Source organism: Stegodyphus dumicola, chromosome 3 (assembly GCF_044657685.1).
Source record: "Stegodyphus dumicola isolate Sdum_Otavi_A_Nest chromosome 3, ASM4465768v1".
Classification (NCBI taxonomy): domain Eukaryota; kingdom Metazoa; phylum Arthropoda; class Arachnida; order Araneae; family Eresidae; genus Stegodyphus; species Stegodyphus dumicola.
The window spans coordinates 240,514,732-240,531,014 of record NC_140770.1 but is presented as its reverse complement, the minus strand read 5'-3'; the positions used below and the strand labels follow the sequence as shown (position 1 = coordinate 240,531,014).

At 33.4% G+C, this 16,283-nt stretch overlaps 1 protein-coding gene across 2 annotated transcripts in view; it reads left to right on the top strand.

Annotated features, from left to right (window-relative positions):
- LOC118182294 (innexin shaking-B-like) overlaps window positions 1–16,283 on the top strand; it is a 220,116-nt gene that overhangs the window by 141,745 nt on the left and 62,088 nt on the right. The window lies entirely within an intron of this gene.

The window sequence follows — 16,283 nt, the reverse complement described above, 5'->3', positions numbered from 1 at the left end:
AAACAATAAAATCCTTCACGTCGTGGGCTTATCATGACGACTTAGAATAGAGTAGGTCCCCTGTTTATAAAAGCACAGTCTAGAAACATTGTACAAAAATACAAATATATAAAAATGATACACTATAAAATCCTTTAAAACATCTTTCCTTGCCCTTCTCTTTTTGCGCTTTCAGATAAAAAAATTCTTTACTTTATAAATGTTTATAGAAAGTAGACCCCTCCAGCTTTTTATTTTTAAGTAGACTGATAATGAAGTTAATTGGAATTTCATTTCTTGTAAAAGTTTAGTAAGAAGAATTTCTTGCTGCTGTTTAATTTCTGTGCATACGTTTTTGATTTTGGTAATTTGATTAAAAATTGGGTTTGCTATAACTCTTTTAAAGATGCTGGTATTTTGTTAGTTTAGATATAGAGATATTTAATTCTCTTCTTTTATCAAATAGTCATATTTCTTCGAGTACTAATTTGAGAAATGGCATAATCATCCTAATATTCATTTTCCGTGACAAAACATCATTTTTATTTTCATTAATGCTGAAATCCCATAAAATAGTGAAGTTTCTTGAGTTACTAATATGTGATAAAAGACTTGAAAGCAGTAAAGTCAGTTATGTAAATTCTAGAATTAAAATGTCTTTCAAAGGGATTTATGATTGGTGTTGGTCTTTGATGTAACAACAAATAAAAAATTAAAGAGAGTGTAGAAAACTGTTAAGGTCAACTCCACATATTATCAGGAACATATTTTATACTCAATTTTGAAAAATGAAATGCCTTCTTTACCCACAGTGCCATCGATCAGTAGAATTGCATTAGGACAAAACAAGCAACCGCACGTCACAATCCACTGTTAATTTACTGGAACAAAATAGAACAAGAAACGTGTATCAAGACCATAGCCTTCACTAATATCCATAATAAATCTCCTGATGTTGTCATCCACGGTTTTTTGTGCTTCTGGATGTTGTCATGGAAGTTCTGTGGATGGATGTTCATTGGTGTTCTGTGGATGTTGCATTGATGTCATGGATGTTCTGTGGCTTCTGAACATCCATGGTTTTTTTTGATTCTGGATGTTGTCATGTATGTTCTGTGGATGCATGTTCATGGATGTTGTCGTAGATGTCATGGATGTTCTGTGGCTTCTGGATGTTCGGTGGATATTGTCATCGACGGTTTTTAAAAAGCGGATTGTTCAAATGTCGACCTACAACTCTCCTTGGACTTCGAAAAGCCGTTCACGAGGAATGGGATAAAATATCCCTTCCGCCACTAAAAAAGTTTTATTGTTTTTGAAATTACGGTGTAAAAAGATAACGAAGCATAAGGTTATCAAATGGAACATTTGAAACACCAAACCTGTAGGTAAAATATTTCTGTAAATACAATGAAAATGGTCTAAAAATGTGCGAGCAGCCTCTGTATATGTTACCATTTAATGTTGTTTAAGATTAGTATGACAAGGTATATAAAAAATGTAATTCATAATGGAATGTGAAATAAGAAGATATCTAATCATTTGCCCAATGTCATGAAATTAATTTATATTTTTAAACCTTTGAAATTTACATTAATATCTCAGTTTATTTTCAACATGATTGTCAAAATTAACCATATATAACGTTTCTCCCAAAGTTCAGCAAATCAAAGTAATTAATATTATAGCATATATTTTTGACATTATAGCTGAGAGCATCATTTGTTAATTAACATTTAAGGTTCTTAAAATATATTTGGTTCTTGTAAGTTAATCATTACATATAATTCAGTTCAAACACATATTCGTTCATTACTTCTTATTTAAAATTTTCCTTACTCTTCTCTCCAATTACTATTAAATTTTATCGTTATTCAGCTACAGTGCACTGTACGTCTAAATTAGGACTTTGCATAAAATAAAAACTAAAAACGTTCAATGAGACTCCTGTTATTACATTTTTGTGCACAGTTTTCTTATGTTAGGTTCAACTTTTGCCTTTTTCTATACTGAAGTGGATTCCGTATATTGAATTGGTATCTATACAGGCAAAACGTAATACTTTTCAGGAATGTGTATTTAAACGATACTTTTTTCCGTTCTCTGAAAAATTTTGAATTCATCCCGTATGCATCCGAAATTCCAGTAGACTTTGGGTTTGAAACGCGGCTTTTAGTTCTGGGAGACATAAAATCTACGAGGACTTCATATTTCTTTAAGTTGGACAATTTTATGTTTACATGGAACACATTCAATACATAATTCAAGAACCTTTTCTTCAGCAGTCGGAAAATAAAATTCAAATGAGTTTTACAAAGCTTCGAGGTCTATCTGAATATTGTTGCGTATTTTTTCTTGAATCTTGATGTTATTTCCTTCCAAAAAGATCTTTGTAAAAGGAACAAATCAGTGTCTATCTTTTCCCTGCGTACCTATCAATACATAAGTTTTCTTTTAAAAGAAGATACGTTGGCGTTTACATAAAAAACTGGGGAATTTTCCCCTAGCATCGACAAATTCATTTCGCCCATTATGCTACACATTTTGACCTATACACTGTTTCGCAAACCTGGTCTTCATCATTTTAAATTCGTTCCCTATATAGCATTATGGTCCATTGAAAATTCTACTACCACTGTGCATGCAGTTTCATCAAATACAGTCAACTATCGTTAAACTGTCACCCCATCGGACGAATGAAAAGTGACGTTATGAGCGGGGTGTCGATAAGTGCGGATTAAATAAATTTTTCATTAAGTTCGGACGTTCCAGAAACGAAACAGGATATATATATGTATACTTAATGTTTCTGATTGTTTTTAAAAACATATTCATGCAAATACTATTTTTAAATGCACAGTATAATGCTACTTAGAAAGTTAATTGCATTATACAGCTCAATAGACATAGAGTAAACCAAGAAATAGACTAAAAAAATTATTTCCTATTTTATTTTTTAAAACAGTCTTTAGTGGATATTTGTTTCAATACCGGTGTTACTTTCCATAATTTTTTTTCAATTTTTTCTCGCCATTATAAAATATCTGTTGAATTTTCTCGCTAGAAATTTAAAATATTTTAACAGTACTTATTGCAGTTATAGCATCTCTATATGCAGGAACGTGATCCAGTTCATCATCACTTTCATTAGTGGACTCAGAGTGGTTTAAAACTTTTATTTGGGAAACAATATTCGCACTGAAATTTCTACGGAGTTTACGATTACTTCACTGTCTACCGATACATGACCATTCAAATGAAATTCATAATAGTGTTTTAGTTCATAGCCTAATTGCTATAAAGGTATGGCATCTTCACTTTCACTCTCTTTAAGATTAGCTTTCGAAGAATTTATTGCCAGACCTGCATGTCTGAAGCAGGTGGCAATAATTTTGGTGGAAGTTACTCTCCAACTTTTCACTATGTAAAAAATACCTCAATGATAGTAACGAAAGAGGAGAATGTATCCTCAAGGACAGTCATAAAATCCTACATAAAAAGTTTTCTACAATTTAATTTAGAATTATGATAAATGTCTTGGTCCATAGGTTGCAATACACTAGTCACATTTGGTGACGGGTAGACCATTTTTACGGCTTCTAAATTGCTTATTGTGGTGTGAACTGTACCTTTGTTAATAACTAAAGCTATTATCCTATCTTTCTGTGAAAAGTTTGCGTTTAAATTCTTGCTTGTCTCTTCCCATAGCTCTAAAGTCGTCTAAGCTTTGGAGTTGGTTCCATCGCATACTGACAAAACTTTTACACCCTTAAAACAGCAGTTGTTTCTGGATTTCTCTATGACAATAGGTTTCAGCTTCTCACTGCCATTCATGTTGGATCCTAGCAAAGCAATCCGTCTTTCCTTATTCTTTATTCTCCCAAAATATTTTCTTTCTTGAAAGAAAGTGTTTTGTCTGGCAAGATTCTGTAAAACAATTCTCATTCGTTCACATTAAAAATGTCACTTGGACGACATTGTTCGCATACTTATTTTATCACCTTGTTTTTCCAGTCCGAAACAATTTTTGGATCAACGTCAGATACTTTTTCTTGATGTTTTTGAACGAGAAGCCATGTCTTACCTTCAGCCTTTCCAGCCACTAACTGCAAAGTTTTCTTCTCCGAGTTCGGCAGCAAACTGAAGAGCTTTTTTCTTCAAACTTAAAGTGAAAATTGGCCCATTTTGTATCCTGGCATATTTTATCTAGAAGATTAGAGCTGTCTAGATTTCTTTGTAGGAAGACATTTATTATCTTTTCCTTTTTCTTTATTATCACAATCTACGGTGCCTTATGAAGAAAAGATGTCATTTAACGATATTCGAAGAATGTTGCAAAAGAAACATTCGACTGATTTGATTATTCAAACTCCTGAAAAATTTTCTCACTTTCCTGACATTCTACTGAAAGGTGCGAGTGTTAAAATTTCCGCTTTCAATCTAAAGAAACAAGAAATGACACAGGAAACCTCCGAAATCAACACATATGCTTAGAACTGTCCATCTATCTATTTTTTATACAAATGCGAAAGCCCATGCCCAGTTGTTGTGTGCCCAGTAATTGCGTGAATGAATGCGAGATGGGGAAGGAGGCTAATAATGCACTGTAAACTCTCTTTTTTTGAAGCCAAAATGACTTAATCTCTAAATTGGAAAAATAAAAAAAAAACATGTCGCATCTAAAAACTGACATTTCAAACGGTATGATAGTTTTAAGATGACGGTTTATCAGATTATTATTATTATTTTCTTATTCAAGTGGTCTTGACTTTTCAAAACTGATGACTTAAGCGAAATGACTAATGATTTTTGACTGTAGATCAACGCTTTTCCTCAGACAACTTACAGCAGAAGGAATTCATAGTGGCTTACCTGTTCTTCACATATTAATTTATAGAGACCGCTTTTAAAGAAGTAGTGATTTTATACAGGCTCTTATCATATTATCATAGCTATTAATGAATAGTTATCAGCTACACAACTAAATACTACAAAAAATATCAACCATACAGAAAACTTGTGAAGAATTTCTTAGAAATCACAATATTATCGCTATGAGCATTCACCGTGAAATGATTTCAAATCAACTAACCATCTGTATTTATATGGGGCTAATTTTGGCGTCTGTATTTATAATGTGGCATCTGTATTTATATGGGGTTAGATGCTTCGAGCGTATTCAAGGAATTTTCGAAAATTGAGAATAAGCGAGAAGCTTCTCAAATGAGCAGTTCCAAGGAATGACCAAGCATCGTCTGCTACAGGAAAGGTAAAATTCTGCATTTGGAATATAATTTCTAAATTTATTTTGATTCAACACTTTTTTTTTCATGCTATTCAATTTCATTCAATTTTATTTCATTTTTCTTGCGCTGCCGAAGAGTCCGTGGGAAGTGAACAAGGAGCCTTTGGGGCTTCTTGGAGGATAAATTAGGAAGCACTGGACTAGAACTTTAAATTCTTAGTCCAAAGCTCTTGTGATATTACTAAGCCTCGCCCACTTCAAGACAGGCAATGTGTTGTAATTGTTTTTAAATTTTTGGCTGGAATAATTTGTTATTGAGTCTAGTGAAATAATTAAGGAGGGCGTTGTTAATATATGTATTCCTTTTCCATCTACGTCAATAATATTACAGAGTCTAAGAAAGTTTTATATTGTTAAATTAGTCTTGTGGATATTTCATTATGTGGGAGTGAAGTAGATTTTTGATAACGTATAATAATTAATACCTGCTAATGACATTAAGTTTTGTTGCTGCTAATAATACGAAAGGTATGCTGCCTGGGGTTGATATTTTCTGAGAATAATGGGCAAATTTCTTCTAGAACTGCTGCAATAGAGATACGATAGCTTTTATGTGATTATCAGTTCTACTGGTAATAAATCTGCATTTTAGAGGATTTTTATGAAATTTAAGCAGAGCATATAAGTTAGAAAATATATCAGTGTTCGTTTTACAAATAAATTAATTTTTTTATGTATAAAAGCCTTTAAGTTTATTGATAATAGCATAGTTAGGGGTTAACCCTCTGAGTGGCGAGGGGTTATGGATCCGTCACGAAAACCTGTATTTAAACAGCATTTAGCTAAATTTTTGAGCTAGAATATGAGACTGTTAGTCCTAAACTCTTTACTGAGCCTCGCCTATTACTAAGCTTTCCCCGCTACAAGACAAGCAACAAATTGTGAATTTCTTAATTTCGGGCAGGAATAATTTGCGTAAATTATTTTGTGTAAATTGCGTAATTACTTATTTTAGTCTATGTTTTTTTAACTTACATTCATTAAGATGCCATCTACAGTATCAAAGAAAGTCATTGAGCCAAATACGTTAAATTATAAGCTTGTAGAGTCATTAGGTATATTTCGAAAGTAGGGGAGATGCAAAATGAGCAATACCCTCTCCGGGACTCAAACCGCGGACCTCTCTAATACGCTCAGAGTGTGCTGACCACTACACTACGAAGTCATGCTAAGAAGGCGGGAGAAATACCTTATATGCTCCCCCTTTTAAAGAGCGACTGGGGATTAGGGGACACAATCGCCAAATCCTGGTGGTGGAGAATTATCATCCACCACCTTTTTTTTAGTTCGGACGCCACAGTAGAAACATTAGGTTATTTCGATACGGGAGACTTGAAAAATGAGCTTTCCCGCGCCGTGATTTGACCCACGGACTTCTCGAATACGCGCCGAGCTTGCTGACCACTGCACCACGAAGGCAAGCTAAGAAGGCGTGAGAAATACCTTATAAACTAATATGTGCCAAGTGTCAAAAAATATCTCATGATGGGTGATGCTATTCAGAGGGTTAAAGCTTGCATATAAGTAATTTGGTGGTTAATTTTTTGCATATTAATTCTTTATAATAAGAATGACAAATAATGCTAAAATTGTTGTTGACTCTATTAATGGAGGAACAATAAATTTGCTTTGGCTTGTTACTTTTGAAATAAATTTACTATTTTGATAAAAACTTTTAATAGTTACGATAAAGATTTTAATGCATTTTTTTAAATGCAATGTTACTCGAAGGTCCAAATTTAATACCAGTCTCCATTAGCGATTTCGTGTGACTTCACTGTATGTCGAAAATGTTTCGTTAATGTCAGCATTTTAAATAAATAACTTTTCTGTTCGCTTACTTTGTGTTTCAGATTAAGATAATTGACACGGTATGTTATTGCCACCTTAATTCTTTTACTGATATTGAGAAAGTGTAATATAACATTAAAAGTGATACTGATATTGAGATACTTAAATATCAGATAATTAAATATCAGATACTTAAATATATTGAGATACATTAAAAGTGATACTGATATTGAGAAAGTGCTATATTACATTAAATTTAAATCATGACGTTATACATATATGTATTAACCTGAAGTGTCCAAAGTTTTTCTTTCCTGGTTTGGCAACAAAAACATTATTTACGAATTGGTTATTGCTTGTACAGAATGAACTGATTTCATTCATATTGAAAGGTTTTTATGCACTTTCTTTTCACACAGAACTCATAATTTCTGTACATAGAATACACGAACTCATAAATTTTGCTTTGGCTTCAGCTAGAAACTTTGTATACAGTACATTAAATAAATAGTTCATTTTATTTTCAGTTTTTCAGTACATAGATCTTATAAATATGGCTTTGGCCTTAGCCCGCTAGTTAGCCAATAAAATCAGTGAATACATGCGGGTTAATATGTACTGATCTGCATATGGCTGTTAAACTAATGAATCCTCACTCCTCCAGAAAATTGTTAAATTTTGGTGTTTATCCACAAAAGTAGACCATTCTTTTTATTTTGAATGCTGATTTAATTCAGGTATACAAATTAACCTATTTTTTCTATTAAACTGCTTGCAAATACAGGTAATCAATGAATATAGTATTTTTCTGTTCATTGTAATATGGGTTATTCCTCTTTTCATGATTCTTTATTGCATTGAATTAACTGCGATTTTTAATTAACTGTAGACATTCTCCCTTTGTTCCCTAGTAAACTGGGAAGTTGACTGTAATTAGTCACTATTTCCTGCCACTATTTTGGTGAATGAAATTTCGTTTACCTAACTTATTTTTACTCCTGAAGAAAAAAAAAAATATGTGAGCTGAATTAATCACAAAGGACCTTTGGAAACATATTAAGGAGACTCCTATAATGAGTAGACCTACCAAAACTCAAAGCAGAGATATAACTTATTGTAAAAATCTGTTAAATTACTCCTTTTGATGCTCTTGGTAGATTTTAAGTTATTTACAAAATATCCAATTACTTGAAGTATGTTTTCCTACTTTAAGTAGTTCACAACTTTGTGGCCCTTGAAAACCTTAACATTCGATGTTATATTACCCATTATAGTTTCGCATGTCATTAAGAAAACTTTCCGTAGAAGATTTACCTATTATAAGTTTTCTATGTACTGAAAAATTGAAAATAAAATGAACTATTGAGTTAATGCACTGTATGCAAAGTTGTTAGTTGCGACCAAAGCAAAATTTATGAGTTCTATGTATACACCTAAGTGTTTAGAAGACAAAATTCTAAAATTCTTGTCGTTACATATTACTTATTTCTTACCCAATTTTTTTTCACTTTCAAGCACTTACGAAATAGAATTTCTCGACAAAACCCGCATTCGGTCCTATTTATTTTTAGATCCTAAAACAGCGGCAAGACAGTGGTAGTTATTCTTAGTCAGATCTTTTCTGTTCCCTCGGAAAGTAGTTCCGGGCTTTTCTTTGTTTAATAAAATAAAGTTCTTTGCTTTATTAAACACGAAAAAGAAAAGAAGAAAAGAAAAGGGAAAAAAAAAGACGAAGGAATCTCATTTTAGAATATGATATTTTCAATACGGCAGTCCTTTTCATATAACGAAAACAAAAGGCTTGCTAATAATGAACAAGTCATTTAAATTTGAATGCTTTATTGTCTTCATATGCATTTAAAAAAAAGAAGACGACCAATAATTTTTAAAATAATAACTTAAATTTCAAATAATAATGTAAAAAATATATAAATGTATGAAAGAAATGAATGTAAAACTACAGTTCAATTGCACAACAGATTTTGCACTTATTGGCCCAAAGGAGCAATTTGCCCAGAAGGGCTATTAATTTTGTTTTGGCATTTTGCGTTGTTTCACTATAAACGGCGTTCCACTTTTCAAATTGTTGCCACCAAATATTAGAGCCCTTCATTATATGTAAAGAAATTAAATAATAAAGAATCTGCGTGAATGTATGTATGTTTCTCGCACTGTGAAGAAACGACGATACCTAGAGACATCAAATTCTGACTAACGTAGTCGTTCACTCGAATATGGGCATCTAGAAGCCGAAACTGGAATTTGTTCTATTATCTATTTCATATTTTAATGAATGTTAAACTTTAATGAATTTTTTATTAACAAATTCAACGATTTCAATGGTAACAGGTACGATGGTAATGGCAACGTGTACAGAAAAAAATTTATCTCCAGCGTGTGACACTTTGTATCGGAAATTCTAAAGATATGCTCATTTTAAAATTAGTTTGCGGCATTGCTGTTGAACTTAAGTGCAAAGAACATGATATTTAATAAATAAAGTTAACACACAAAACGTTAAAAAAACAACGCACCTTTGGACGTAATTTAAGATCTGAAACCTTTCAGATTTTTAGTCCAAAGGCCTTTGTGCCTGAAGGACTATTGTTTTAGTTTTGCGATTTTGCGTTGGTTCACCATAAATATCTGTTTCACTTTTCAAACTGTTGCCACCAAATGTTAGTCCTGCATTAATATTTAATTTCCTGCATTATATTTGAAGAAATTAAATAATGAAAAATCTGTATAAATGTATGTGTATTTCTCGCAATGGGATAAAACAACGATACACAGAGCCATCGAATTTTGAATGACGTAATCCTCCTACGAATATGGGCACGTGGAAGCCCAAATTTGAACTTTGGAATTTGATTTATTATCGATTTTATATTTTGTAAAACTTTAACGAATTTCCGATTAACAAACTCAACGATTTCAAAGCGAGCAACGACAAGACTATGGGGGGGGGGGAACCTTTTTATTTCCAGCGCGCGTAACTGTTAGTTGGAAATCCTAAAGATATGCTCATTTTAAAATTTATTAAATGTGTAAACTGTCTGTATTCACGTGATCGAAAGATGAAATTTTTGAAAGATCAGTCTCTATCGATTTTATATTTTGTAAAACTTTAACGAATTTTTGATTAAGAAACTTAAGGATTTCAAAGCGAGAATGGCAACCTTGTACAGAAAAAACAATTTTATCTCCAGCGCGCGAGTCTCTGTATCGGAAATTAATATGATATGCTCATTTTAAAATTATTTTGAGATGATGATAAGATATGCTAAAGATATGCTCATTTTAAAATTATTTTGAGATATTGCTGTTGAACTGAATTTTATGGTTTAAGTGCAAAGAACGTGATATTTAATAAATAAATGTAACACACAAAATGTTAAAAAACGCCCCTTTTGACGTAAATTAAAATCTGATTTTTAAAAAAATTTATTATTTTAAAAGTACTGTGACTCAATATCTGCAATGCGCTAATGCTATATAACAAAAAATACACACACATTAGTTATTATTTTTTTTTATTTTAAAGATATGTTGTAGAATATGCTAGTCAATCAGAAAACACATCAGATCAGAATCAGATGTTTGTCGGGTAAATTAATTTATCAAGTTTGTAAATGATATTTTAAATCTTTTTTTATACTTCATATTTTAATAATTCTTTACTAAATGAGCTGAATATGGCTGCATTTCAACATGCATAAAGCAGGAGAGAAAATCTTGTTAAGTCATTAAAACGTATTATTCAATAGTAAGCTAGAACGCGTCATTAACTAGAATTAACTGCATTAACTACTAAACCTAGAATGTAATTATATTTTGGTAATAAAATAATTTTTTTGTTTTATTAAATAAAAATGAAAAGGAATAAGGAAATAATGTTTGATAACGTAGCCATTCCCAACTTGAAATAAAACGTCTGAAAATTAAATTTAAAATTAATAATGACAGATTTATTTCGTAACAAAGCTATCGTTATTCAATAATTTTAAAATTAAAATTTTAATTACGCTCGGAATTATTTTATCTCACTTGCCTGAAAGGTTTCATTTATTCAGTTGCTGATATTGTATTTCAAATTTGAAAGTTTCGTAAAGTTGCATTTTGAAAACGTTTTTAGATAATAAATCCAGGATTCCGTGTTATGTTGAATACACACAAAAATAATTTTTAAAAATCATCCTTCGGTTGATGCTGATTTCAGTTGTAAAGTGCCAGTTTGATATCAAGCGGCAAAACAAGGGTCTCTCATTTTTAGAAGCAAATTATTCCGCGCAGAAGTATTGGCATTGTCATCGTAATAGTATATATATATGTACTTTATTGAGTAGATTAAAAACGAGTAAAAGGAGCACTACATTTAAAAATAAAAGGGCAGAATAAGGGATTGGAATTAAAATCTTTGAATAAAATAGAGGTCTGGTGCACGAAAGATTTTAAGAAAATCTAATTCAGAATCTGAAGAATGGTTCGGATAATTTAGCAGAGAACTTGAAAGAAGGATTGAAAGACACAGTTATTAGAATAGCAGAATTGTTAATTATTCATTTTCTGATTTGTCGCTTTTTATGTGTACAATTTAATCGTGAAGCTATGCTTGTTTTTAAACTTTTGCAAAGAACTGAGCAGAAAATAAATAAATAAAAGGGAAACAGTATTATTGATCACTCATGTTAGAACTTACTTAAAATTTTCCCAGAAGGAAGCAGAATTCTGAGAATGGGAATTTTAGACTTCTTTAAAGCCCGAAAGAATAAAATACGTAGGTACATTAAAGTAACGATGCCAATCATAAACCAAATTCATCGTACAATCATCGTACGTTTACTATACTAAAATTCTACGCCTAACGCAGGTTGTTGCTTCAGTTTTATGATTTATTTGAGGCGTATTTCTTTTCTCTCTTAACTACGTCAAAATCATTAAATATCGCTATTAAATCCATACATGTATTCCAAATATTAGTTCAAGTTTAAAAAGCAATTATGAAAACAAGTTCTTAAATGTAACCTTCATATTTTAACTGTTAATTACATAAAAATTGCAGTAATGGATAAATATAGGATCTTCTGCATTAAAGTAATATATATGTTACTATAACTTAGTCATTTGTTGAAAAATCTAAATGCAAAATCAGTACATTTATAATTTGACATGAAAGATAATTACTTGGAGAAAGGAATAACGTTTATTGCTAAAACTTGGAAGTTATGTGCTTTGAATTTTTCATGAATGTTAACTCTTATTCCTTCATAATTATGAATTATCTTTTTAAGCATGAATAAAATCTGTGTCGAATGACTTCTGCTGTTTGGTACAGTTAAGAAATGTCTTATTAACGCAAAGACATTAGAAGTAGAGAGGTGATATTTACAGAATTATGTATATAACTACAATGACTTCTGTATGTTAAATGATAACTGATTTACCGTAAGAAAGAATAAGACTATGATACTAACGGGTGTTTTGAAAGAATTTCTCTTACGACAACTAAATTAAGCTCAATACACTAAACAAATTCCGTTGTTTAATATTTTTATCAGATAATATAGATATTACTGCTTTACTTTTAGAACTCTAATTTCTGTATACGTTAATATTGTTGCGTGCGTACGGGTTCGTTATGAAATGAATGCACAAGTCCGATGAAAAATGAACAAAAATTTATTATTATCACAACAGAAATGCTTAAATTTTCCCAAATTATCATGCAGTATCACAATATCTCACAGTAGTTATCTTTTAACTACGTAAATGTACAATAGAACGTAATTCAAAACAGCTAAAGAACGCTAATCCGCGAATTCGCTATAATCAACAACGGCAGTTTTCTAAACAACAACAAACTAAGCAACTACTACTACAAACTGAGATGTTTTCCTCCTTTTAAAAGATTTTAAAATCACGCGCTAGAATTTTCCAGTACTTTCTCGAAATCAAAAAGAGATATTTATTTATTTAACGCACGCGCTCTTGTATTTTTAATTTTTCCGGCTTAGCTTTCTTTTAATATTCGTCACGCGCTGCACTGCGCGAGAAATAAAACCATTTAATTTATAATTGAACTAACATTAGCTTTTTAAATACCAAATTCGTAACACTGCCCCCTTCCCAAGGACTGCACGTCCCGGGCAGTACAATCCCTGGACAGGAAGCTAAACTTACAACTGTGGCATAAATGCAACTGAGGCATAAACATTACATTAGAATATCAAACAATATAAACAATAAATGCAATAACTAACTTAAACAATTCAAATGCTATCAAATACTAAATACAAAACAAATACTAAATACAAATCAAATACTAAATACAAATCAAATACTAAATGCAAATCAAATACTAAATACAAATCAAATCAAATACACATTTATAAACAAAAAGGACCATGGTCTGATACTATTTACAATTATTTACATTACGTACTATGGCCATAGTAATGAGCTAACCTGTCGTAATGAACGACTTTAGGTTTAGAGTTCGAAGACTTACGAATCCGAACCACGACGTCATTCAGTCTTTTTAGGACTGTATACGGGCCATCCCAAGGTGACTGTAATTTCGGACAAAGTCCTTTCCGTCGAGTCGGATTCCACAACCACACCTTGTCTCCTTCGTGGAACTGATGTTCAGTAGCTCTTGTGTCGTAGCGGGTCTTCATCTTCTCCGTCGCCAAGTTGACTCGCTCTCGTGCAAAGTTGTGCATCACTTCAAACCGGGCCTGGAGATCTTGAATATATTCCTCAGACGATGAAGGCGCATCCGTACGGCGAGCAAACAGGCGGTCACAAGGCAGACGAAGGTCTCAACCGAAGAGCTTCTGAGATGGAGAATAGCTGGTAGTCTTGCGTTTCTTTTCGACCCTAGCATGATTTCGGCGGCTTCCCGAGCTGGGTCTTTCGGACAAGGCGTCGGCATTTCCAAGTGAGGATCTCTTCTGAGGATGGATAGTCATGTCACCAGATGCTGAAAGCAGTTTGTTGTTTTTGAAGTCTAAGGAAAAATTGTATTTCCTTAAAAAGTCCAATCCGAGTATGCATGGATCTGTGATATCCGCCACATAAGCCGTGTGATGGTAGGCGGCACTTCCAAACGTGATGTTTACGTTTAACTTCCCAGTTATGTCGATCTTATCACCAGACGCAGTCTGAAGGGTAACACAGGATGGCGTCCAAATAAGTTTATCTTTAAACTGTTCAGCTAAATCTTTCCTAATGATGGTAACATTAGCTCCTGTGTCAATGATCATATCGCAAGGAACTCCATCGATATTCCCATTAATGGACATTCCGTTACTGTTGCCACTCACTGTATAAATTTTAAGCGCTTTAAAACAAGGTTTTTCATTATCTGACAACCTCCGTTCCTCGATATGGTCACTAATTTGTTTACTGCGTCGTTGCTGGGAAATGGTCTTATTTTCCGTACCTCAGGATGTTCTGCAATTTCTTCGTATGTGGCCTTCAACTCCGCAGTTCCAGCATTTTAGAATTAGATTCTTTTCACTTATGTTCCGTCTCAAGCCACTGACTTGTCTGGTAAAATCATCTGCTTTATATTCCGTACCCTGGGGTGTTCTGCAATTCCGTCTTAGGTGACCTTCACTACCACATCTCCAACACCTTAGAGCCACTTTCTTCTCCCTCCTACTCCGTATCAAATCGTCGACTTGTCTGGCTAAATCATCTAAACGAGCCATCAGTTGATCCACTGGCTCATGGACTCGCACAGCTCTAACTGGGTAGCGATCTCTACTAGTTGCTTGCTGGGCTGCCTCGAACTTCATGGCGTACAACAGAGCGCTTTTTATGTCCTTTACATCTTCCATTCGAAGAGCTTTCTGTATTTCAGGATCCCGGATGCTGTCGATGAAATATTGCAGCGACAGGATTTCTCTTGTTTCTGTCGGGCATTCCGAAAAGGCGTGATGTGACAGCCTTTCAACATCCGTGGCGAGCTCCTGAAGTGTCTCGGTAGGCTTCTGTTGACGAGATTTTAATTGGAGCCTGCTGTAGTCTTTTAAACACTTCTCCCCAAAGCGCAACTCCAAGGCGCCGGACAGAGCTTCGAAATCTAACCTTTTATTTTCGGGAAGAGTCTGAAGGATATCCGCTGCGTCTGCTCTCAGAGAAGCGGCGAGATGACAGGCCTTAGCTTGGGAATCCCATCCATTCGCATTTGCCACGATAGAAAATTGTGTCTTATACACCTGCCAGGAGGTCTTCCCATCATATGTAGATAGTTTCAGAACGGAACGAGCAGGCATCGATAAAAATTTGAAACCTTCTGAATTGTTTCCTACCGTCGCTATGCACTTCTTTAGGCTGTCAACTTCTTTGGCGATGGCATCAGAAATCCTATCATCAATTTGTTGTTCGACGGCAGAAACTCTTTCTTCAATTTGTTGTTGGAAGGCCGAAACTCTTCCTTCGACTCGTTGCTCCACACCCGACACTCTATCTTCTATTTCATCTTTGACAGAAGAAACCTTTTCTTCAATTTGCCCGACTTTATTTTCGACAGCTCCTATTCTGTCTTCCATAGCCTCAAATTTACTTTCTATAACGCAGGTTATTTTTCTTTTCATTTCGTCTTGACCTGCTTCAATCTTTTCTTGTACAGCTTTTATGTCTTCTTTAAAAGTTACTTGACCAGCTTCCAACTTTTCGTGAACGGCTTCCATTTCCTTTTTAACGGATCTCATCTCTCCTTTAACGGAATCTTTGCCTAATTTCATTTCTTCCTTAACGGATTCCTGGCCCAATTTCATTTCTTCCTTAACGGAGTTGACGGCCCCTTCCATCTTTTCTTGGAAAGCAGCAAATGCAGTCATCATTTGCCTGAATTGTTCTTCCATCGCTCTTGTTATTGGCATTCAAATCCCACTTCTGACACCAAAACTTGTTGCGTGCGTACGGGTTCGTTATGCAATGAATGCACAAGTCCGATGAAAAACGAACAAAAATTTATTATTATCACAACAGAAATGCTTAACTTTTCTCAAATTATCATGCAGTATCACAATATCTCACAGTAGTTATCTTTTAACTACGTAAATGTACAATAGAACGTAATTCAAAACAGCTAAAGAACGCTAATCCGCGAATTCGCTATAATCAACAACGGCAGTTTTCTAAACAACAACAAACTAAGCAACTACTACTACAAACTGAGATGTTTTCCTCCTTTTAA